Below are 7,674 nucleotides of genomic sequence, written 5' to 3'. Positions count from 1 at the left end.
CTCCATGCACAGACTGGCCTCAGGCAAGCCACACTCACACACATACAGTCCTCAGAGATGTTGTACACACACCAAGGCACACAAAGTGACAAACCCAGTTATGGACATTCCTGCACATGCCAGACACAACCCCACAGGTGCATTTGTGAGCAGATACACACATACATGCACACATACCTGCAAGTATGTACGTATGTGTGCAGACACAGTCATGTAACCCAACGTAGACACTTAGAATGACATCAATGGAGAAGACACCTGTTCACCTGCTTGCTTGCTGGGGCGTCCACACCATGGAGTACCAGACTGGGCTTGGACCTCCCCTCTGGCAGTGGGGTGCATTACACTAAGGGGTCCATGTTCTCCAGCCTCACCTCTACAACCACCCACCCCCACCCTTGACCCCTCTCCCCTGCCTCCGCCCTCATGGTCTTGTGAGAGACTCAAGCTTCTGCAGACTCACTCTGTGGCCAGAGGCAGGGCTCGGCTGGAACTGGGATCAGGGCCTGGTCTGTGGACAAGGCCAAGGTTCATTGGGTGGCTGGGGTCAGGCTCATCTGGGACCAAGGTCAAAGGTGAGTTGGGGCTGAGGTTTTCTTGCTTTCTGTGTCTCTGCTCACAGGTGTACCCACCCCAATGTGTGCCACCCTGAGGAGCCCTGGCAGGATCAAGACTCAGGGTCCTCACTGTGGGCCTCTGCAGCTTGTGGAAGGTGAAGGGGGGCAGGTGGGGGGCCAGGCCTGGGCAGATAGCTGTGAGGTACGTTTCCATCTCTGCGGGTCGGGCGGGCGAAGCCATTTCCAATCTGCTCTCTATCATTTTCAATATCATTAATCCCAGACACTCTATTTTCCATGCCTGCGCAGCCAGGCCCCCGAGTGTGCGCCGTGTAAAGTGACACATATTCATCACCGGCTCGTGGCGCCGGCGCCGACGCTGATACAATATTAGTGTTCCCCCCCCTTTTGGAGCCCGCTCCGCCCGGCTCCCCGATGGCACGAATCCATCACCTGGAGCCCGTGTCACTTTCCCCAGCAGCCACATTTGTTTGGGCACTTAGGAGGTAATTGTGGCACATTAGCCGGGGTGGGGAAGGGCGCCGGGCCCCCAGGAGGAGGGGGAGGCCAAGGCTGCTTCTTCTATAGCCCCAACCCATCCTGGCCTGGTCCAGCCCCCGGGTTCTGGATTCTTGCTCATTTTTGAGGGAGAGGATCTTGGGAAGGAACCCATGTGGAAGAGGTCAACTCGGGCCTCATCAGGACGTCTCAGGTGGTTCCCTAGCTCTCCTGTTAGCCCCAACATTGGGAGTTGCTCCACAAAGGCACTGGCTTGGAGGTGATGGATTCAAAACCTTTTCTTGCCAACCAGTCCCCATCCCAGCACTGAAACTCAGGATGTGGCAACACCAGCCCTGCTGGCTCCATTCCAAATTCCATATGGGAGTGGGGAGTAGGGGGAAGCAGGAGGGAAGACACCCCAGCCCTTGGGAACCCAACTCTGAGGGAAAATCTGGCTCTGTCCTAGAAGCCTGGGCTGAGAGAGGAGGCCCCTCCTCTGAGAGGGGGTGACATGGCCCACCCCTCAGGAATCCTATCTGCATTCAGGTGGAGGGGACATCACCCAGCCTGACTAATTGAGGTGGCCCAGGTCAGGGTGCTTTTGGGAAGGCTTCCTGGAGGAGGTGAGCTAGACACAGGGACAGCCTCTGGATACACGGAGGCCCAGAGTGGCTGCAGAGTAAAGAGGAGCAGCAGCCAGGGTCATTGATCTGAGCAGAGGCCAGACTGTGCAGGGACATGGGTTCTCCCTCCCTAGTCCGCAGGGCTAACACCCATTAACCTCGTCAGCAGACAAATTGCCCATCTTGTCAAATTCCCATTTAAAATGCAAACTCGATTTGACAGAGTAAACGGAGCAGAGGTGGGAGCGGATAATCCAGTGGAGGCTCATTAGCGAGGCCCAATGAGAGGGCTCTGCTGGGATGGCCTAACGGACCTGCCATGATGAACCTCTCAGCCTCTTAGCATCCCACCACCCGCTCAATACCCTGACTCATCTGCCCTACTGCCCAACCCCTCACAGAGTCTGGGGACCCCAGCTGCCTACCACCACCTCTGGAAGGTGCATCTGAGGGCTTTGGAAGCAGACAGAGCTGGGAACCAGGCCCTGCTTCTCTGCCTGTCCACTCAGTGGCCTTGGGCAGTGACAACAGCCACCATCCCCCTAGAGATCCCACTGGATCACAGTGTGTCTATTCTTCTATAAGGCCCATGCTGTAGGGTCCTGTGAGTTGGCATGATTAACTCACTTATGAACGAGAAACTTGGGGCTCAGGGAAGTTGCCCGGCTAGAAAGAGGCAGGCGGAGTGCGGACTTGAACCCCAATCCATCAGACTCTGACAGTCACACTTGTAACCACTGTACTACTCTGCCTTCCTGGATTGTACATGATTGTCCTTCCTTCTCTGCCTCCCTGGTTTCAGTGTTGTCACCAGCTGTGTGGGTCTAGAAAAAGTGACTTCCCTTTGAAGTTCGTTTATCTCATCTGTAAAAAATGGGTGAACAACAGCTGCCCAGGCCAAGGGTTAGGATAAGGAGAATTTTAGTAAGTTTTTGGCTTAATGAATACTAATAACCACCCCCGCAATATCTGCAGACAACTTAGCCTGGGGGGCGGGGGTAGGAAGGGATGGGTCTGAAGCGGAGAGAAAGATGCTAGATTTTCCCAGGAAGCAGCTCATGAACAGACCACAGGCCCTTCCTGGTGCTTGGGACCTGGACACCTCTAGACTGGCACCCTCCCCTGCCTTCTCAGCTCCATGCCTAGACCCCTCTAATAGGAAAGAAGCTCTTGGCCACTCTCAGGGCATGGAGTGGGGCTGATGGGTCTCCCAACTCTGGGAAGGGGTGTCTTGGGCAGGTGAAGGTCCCACCTCCCAGGCCACTCCTTCCCGTCCCGTCCCGTACTGCAGCCAGGCTCTTGCTGCCTGTTCTTAGTAGTTGGAATAATAGATGATTATGAGGCTCTGGAGGGCAGCTGCCAAGAGGTAATGGGCTGTTGCCCTACCTTACCTCTCCCTGGGTGCCCCCAGCTCTGCTCCCTCACAGGTGCATGTGGAGCCCCCACCCTCCAGACTCAGGCTGCACCTGTCCCTGCTGCCACACAGGGCGCTGTGCTTCTTGGCTGCCTGGGAGCTGGTGCTGGGTGTTCTCTCGGGGTCCCATTGCCTGTTGCTGACATCACAGCAAGAGCCTCACCCCAGCCTCTGCCTGCCTCAGAGGACAGCTTGCCAGACAACTGGAGGGAGGTGGAGAGTGCCACCCACTCCTTTGCCCTTCCTCCTTTGCAGCCCACCCCAGCCAGGCTTCACAGGCACCAAACCAACTGCTCTGAATCCCACCACGACTACTCAGCATCCCCAGGGGACAGCCAAACCCCTCAGCTGGCATTCAAGGCTCTACAAAATCTGCCCTCAGTTTGCCTTCTGGTTTCTCTCTTGGCACAGTCTCCTGAGCTCCACTCTGTCTGCCTTTGCCAAGCTATGGGTTACCCTTGTATCCTTGCTTAGCATCCCCTCTAGATTCAGCATCGACCTGAGGGGTGGGGAGCCTCTTCCTCTTCAGCCCCCTCTGCCCTGTCCTCACCTGATCCTAGCAGGGAGCTGGTAGGGATCCCTCTGACACCCTGGTCCCTGGTTGGGGGTGGGGGTGAACCCCAGAGGAGGAAAGGCTGAAGGGTGGGTGGTGCTCTCAGCCTCCCTCCAGTTGTTTGGCAAGCCATCCTCTGAGGCTGGCCTAATTCCCTTCAGAGCCTGGCTCCCATCTTCAGGGTGGGGCTTAGGGAGCTGAGAGCCCAACGCTAATGCCTAAGAAAGTCGTGGGTGGATTAGAAAGCGAGGGGGATTAGGGCCAGAGCTGGTGGCTGATGCAGGAGTGGAGCCCCTCCTTCTGAGGAAGAGGAGGCTAATCCTGCTTAGCGACTGAGGAGCTGTCATGCTGAGGGGGGCTTCTTCCCATCCACTTGGGCTGCCCAGGCCCAACAGGAGCAGCACGAATACCCATCCACTCCCTCTGTCCTCCAAACTTTTTGTCTCACGTCCCTCCAAACCATCCTGCTCTGCCTTGTCCTCCACAGAGCCCTAGCCCTCCACATAACCTCAAAACTTCTCATCCTGCTGTGTCTGCCAAAACTGCCCCATCTAGCCATGTCCACCAACCTTCATTGCCACCTACTTCTCCATGAAACAGGCCATCGCTAAGGCCCATTCATCCCTCTGCCCAGAAAGTCTGCAGTGGATGCTGTGGTGCTGCCCAGCTTGCCCTCGAGGGCCGGGACATTCTTGCAGTGCTGGGAGTGTTGGCTGCTGTGGCCTCGCGGTCGAGTTCCTTCCCGGGGAAGTGTCCTCAGCTGGCCTCACACAAGGTTATGTCCCTTTGGTGGGGCCAGTCCACAGGTGACTGGTCAGTGCGGGAGTCTGGCCTCCCCACTTCAATCTGGGACATCTCTGAAAGGCCATCCCAGCAGCAGGCTGGGATGTGAGAGGGGCTGAGGCCACTGTTGCAAGGGTAGCCCAGTTCAACCTGTCCCTCTGGCCAGTGCAGTGTCCCTACTGCCTCACCAGGCCATTGTTCCTCAGAACATTTCCAAAGACCCCACTGCACACTCCCTTCCCGATCTCTGCAAGAAATCTCACCTTTCACTTTCTTAAGTCCCAGCTTCGAGGATAGAAGATTAGATCGATCAGGGAAGGGCCTGAATTAGGAGCTCCTGACCTGGATGTCAGGTGAGGACCAGCAGTCCCTTCCCTGAGGATTAATCCTCCTCCGGGCTTCTTTAGTTTTAGTGGTATAGGTAGCAGCCCCATGGGCTGAGAGGGGAGAGAGGTCCTGCCCTGGAGAGCCAGTCTGGGATCCTGGCCTCAAGGGGGAGGCAGATTCTGTCTGGGGAGCTGATTAAGGAATGAGAAAGAACCCTGGCCTGAGAGCTTCATCTGAGACTGGAAACAAATCACGCCTCCCTCCAACTCCCCATGAGTCTGGCCTGAGAGGAGAGGCAGAAGTCTGACTTGGGAACCTGCTCTGAGCAGGGAGGAAGGACTCTATACTGAGAGCTGAGTCTGAGGGTGCAGGCTGGCCTCTAGACCAAGAGAAGAGGCCGGCGCCAACCCAAGCTGCCTGCTCTACTGGGTCCCTGGTCCCACCATCAGCTGGGTCTTTGCTTGCCAGCCTTGGCTGGCTCTCCTAGCAGGCAGCCAGCGTGATGCCTGCATGTGGGGGGAATGGGTCTCTGTGTTAATAATGGGAGGGCGTTGGAGAACAACAGGAGAGAGCGTTGGAGAATAGCTGGCTCCTCGGTGCCATCAGGCTTGAAGCTCTGTGGGAATGGAGACCTTCCTGCATGCAGAGCCTCTGAAAAATGCTGGTCCCAGGGTAACTTGAGAGCAGGGCCAGGGAAGGGGATGGATTGACCTTTGAGCGTCAGTTTGGGATGTGGGGTCAGCGGAGGGGGACCACTCCCACTCTGTTCCCTACCTTTGATGGACAAATGCTAATGACATTACCAGCGATTGACTAGAAACGAATAAATAATTCAGTCTGGCCTGAAAATGGGAGAAAAGTACTTAAATGCTATTGACAAGCCAGTCCCTGGTCTCATTACCCATGCAGACTCAGGCCTCCACATCGACCATGTCCCCTGATTCCTCCAAACCCCACTGTGGGCAGCCTCTGGCTTCCCTCCCATCAACCTGGCCCAAGTTGTGTGCGGAGGGTTACCTCCGCAGGAGGTAGACCAGGTGGAGGGCTGAGGCTTGCGGCTCAGACCAGAGGGACCCTGCTGCCCAAAGGACAGCAGTCCCCCAAGTTCTTCCCCTTTTCCCAGATACTGGCAGCAGTGCCTCTTCACAGGCAGGACAGTCCTGGGAAGTCCCTCTGCAGCCCCGCTCCAGGTGCACTTGCACAGGGGCACAGGCGGGCACTCACAGGGACACACAGAGCCCGCCCCACAGCTGCGGCATCCTCTTCCAGGACAAGAAGAGCGGTGACCCCCAGGGCAGCTGTCAGTCACTGTGCTCTCGGGGAATACAAACTCATTAAACGTTTCCCTGCCTTGTCTCAGGGGCCCTAGTCCCCGAGTCAAGCCTGAGGAGGAGGAGGAGGAGGAGGAAACAAATGTGCAGCTGATCTTTTAAAAGCACATCCTGTATTTCTGACCCTGGAGAAGAGAAGAGGGGATTACTGAGGGTGAGGATTACCCCTGGAAGGCCCTCTCTGTGGGTTCCTAGGGAGATGGCATTTCTAGCCCCTATAACACACCCACAGCTCCTCCAAACAACAATTCTACAAAACAAAACCTTCCATTTTCTTTAAGAGTCTCCGTCTCTCTCTTCCTGAGCTGCCTGGGCCTGACACCCCGTCAGGATGCCTCCTCTGGTGTCAACAATCGGAAGCCAACAACACCTGCTGGTCAGAGATGGGACAGCCTCAGAGACCCTTTAGCCTAGGGGATGGGTCACAAACAAGGACTCAGTGGAGGGGAATTTGGGGGAGCAGGCTGTGGCCTTGGAACCAGGCACTGCATGATGCTTCAGTGGATATGAAGGGGTCTACTCCAGCCCAGCCCAGGAAATCATTCTAAAAGGGACCCTATCTCTTTGCAAACCAAATAACCTGCTCTCTGGGTGTGGGCAGAGGCCCTGGCAGCCCCCCAGTGCCTATCATTGGTAGACCTATCTACTCCCTCCCTTTGGAGACCAGACCCTTCACCTTGCAGTCTGTAGGGTTTGGGCTGGGGTTGCCAATCCCTGCCTCCCTCCTGGTCTCCTCCCTACTGCCTGCCAGAACTCTGCCCCCACCAGAGCTTGGCCTCAGAATATACCTGGACCAGCCCCTCCCTTTCACTGCCCCTGCCCCGCAGAAGTTTAAGGGCTCCTCAGCTCTCTGTGCACAGCACCCCCTGCCTCTGGAGTGGGCTGAAAAACTCTGCTGTCCTGCTCATCATCCAGAAGGCCCTTCTTGCTCCGCGTTTCCTCCCACCGTTGTGTCCCACGGGGAGTCATTTATCCGATCGACTGGCTCTCCTCAGTGCAAACATTCACAGGAGCATTAACAAGCCTAAAACCCAATTAGCCTTCAATTACTCAGGCCTTAGTCAGATTTTCTGTGGTGGGGACAGGGGTGAGGAATGTATTTGGACACTGCCTGGGCGGGACTCCCGCCCTTTGGCCAACCCCCCAACCCATGCACTAGCACTCTGTTGCAGCCAGCCTGCTGTACTCTGTGCTCCCTCCTGCCCTATACCACCTTCTTTCCTTCTTATTCTTCTCTCCCGACCCCTTTCCTACACCTCTCTAAAAACAATCATTGTTTTTAAATGTACATACCCAATACATAAGGTTTGCAAAAACTCATAAAAACATAAAGCAAAAGAAAAGAAAATGAAAAGCTAAACCCTGATCTACCTCCCATCCTGCTGTCAGTAACTGGGGGTTCTCCTTCCTTCCCTATGTTGGATTCTACACATTTACAACCCCCCAACATAGTTTTAAGTGTTCTTTAAACATCTTCAAATTGGGATCACACTGTATATGAATAGTCATATAACTATTCATACCTACTCTTCCCTCCCTCTTTCTTTCTTTCTTTCTTTCTTTCTTTCTTTCTTTCTTTCTTTCT

General features: G+C 55.4%; 1 protein-coding gene across 1 annotated transcript in view; it reads left to right on the top strand.

Moving 5' to 3' along the window:
- Positions 1-675: 675 nt before the first annotated feature.
- Positions 676-7,674, top strand: part of DMBX1 (diencephalon/mesencephalon homeobox 1) — a 59,223-nt gene continuing 52,224 nt past the window's right edge. Inside the window, exon 1 of the mRNA XM_023221602.1 lies at positions 676-712. The gene's annotated coding sequence lies outside the window, so the exon portion shown is untranslated. The remainder of the gene's footprint in view (positions 713-7,674) is intronic.

Source organism: Piliocolobus tephrosceles, chromosome 1 (genome assembly GCF_002776525.5).
Source record: "Piliocolobus tephrosceles isolate RC106 chromosome 1, ASM277652v3, whole genome shotgun sequence".
NCBI classification, from domain to species: domain Eukaryota; kingdom Metazoa; phylum Chordata; class Mammalia; order Primates; family Cercopithecidae; genus Piliocolobus; species Piliocolobus tephrosceles.
This window is presented reverse-complemented; position numbering and strand designations above follow the sequence as displayed.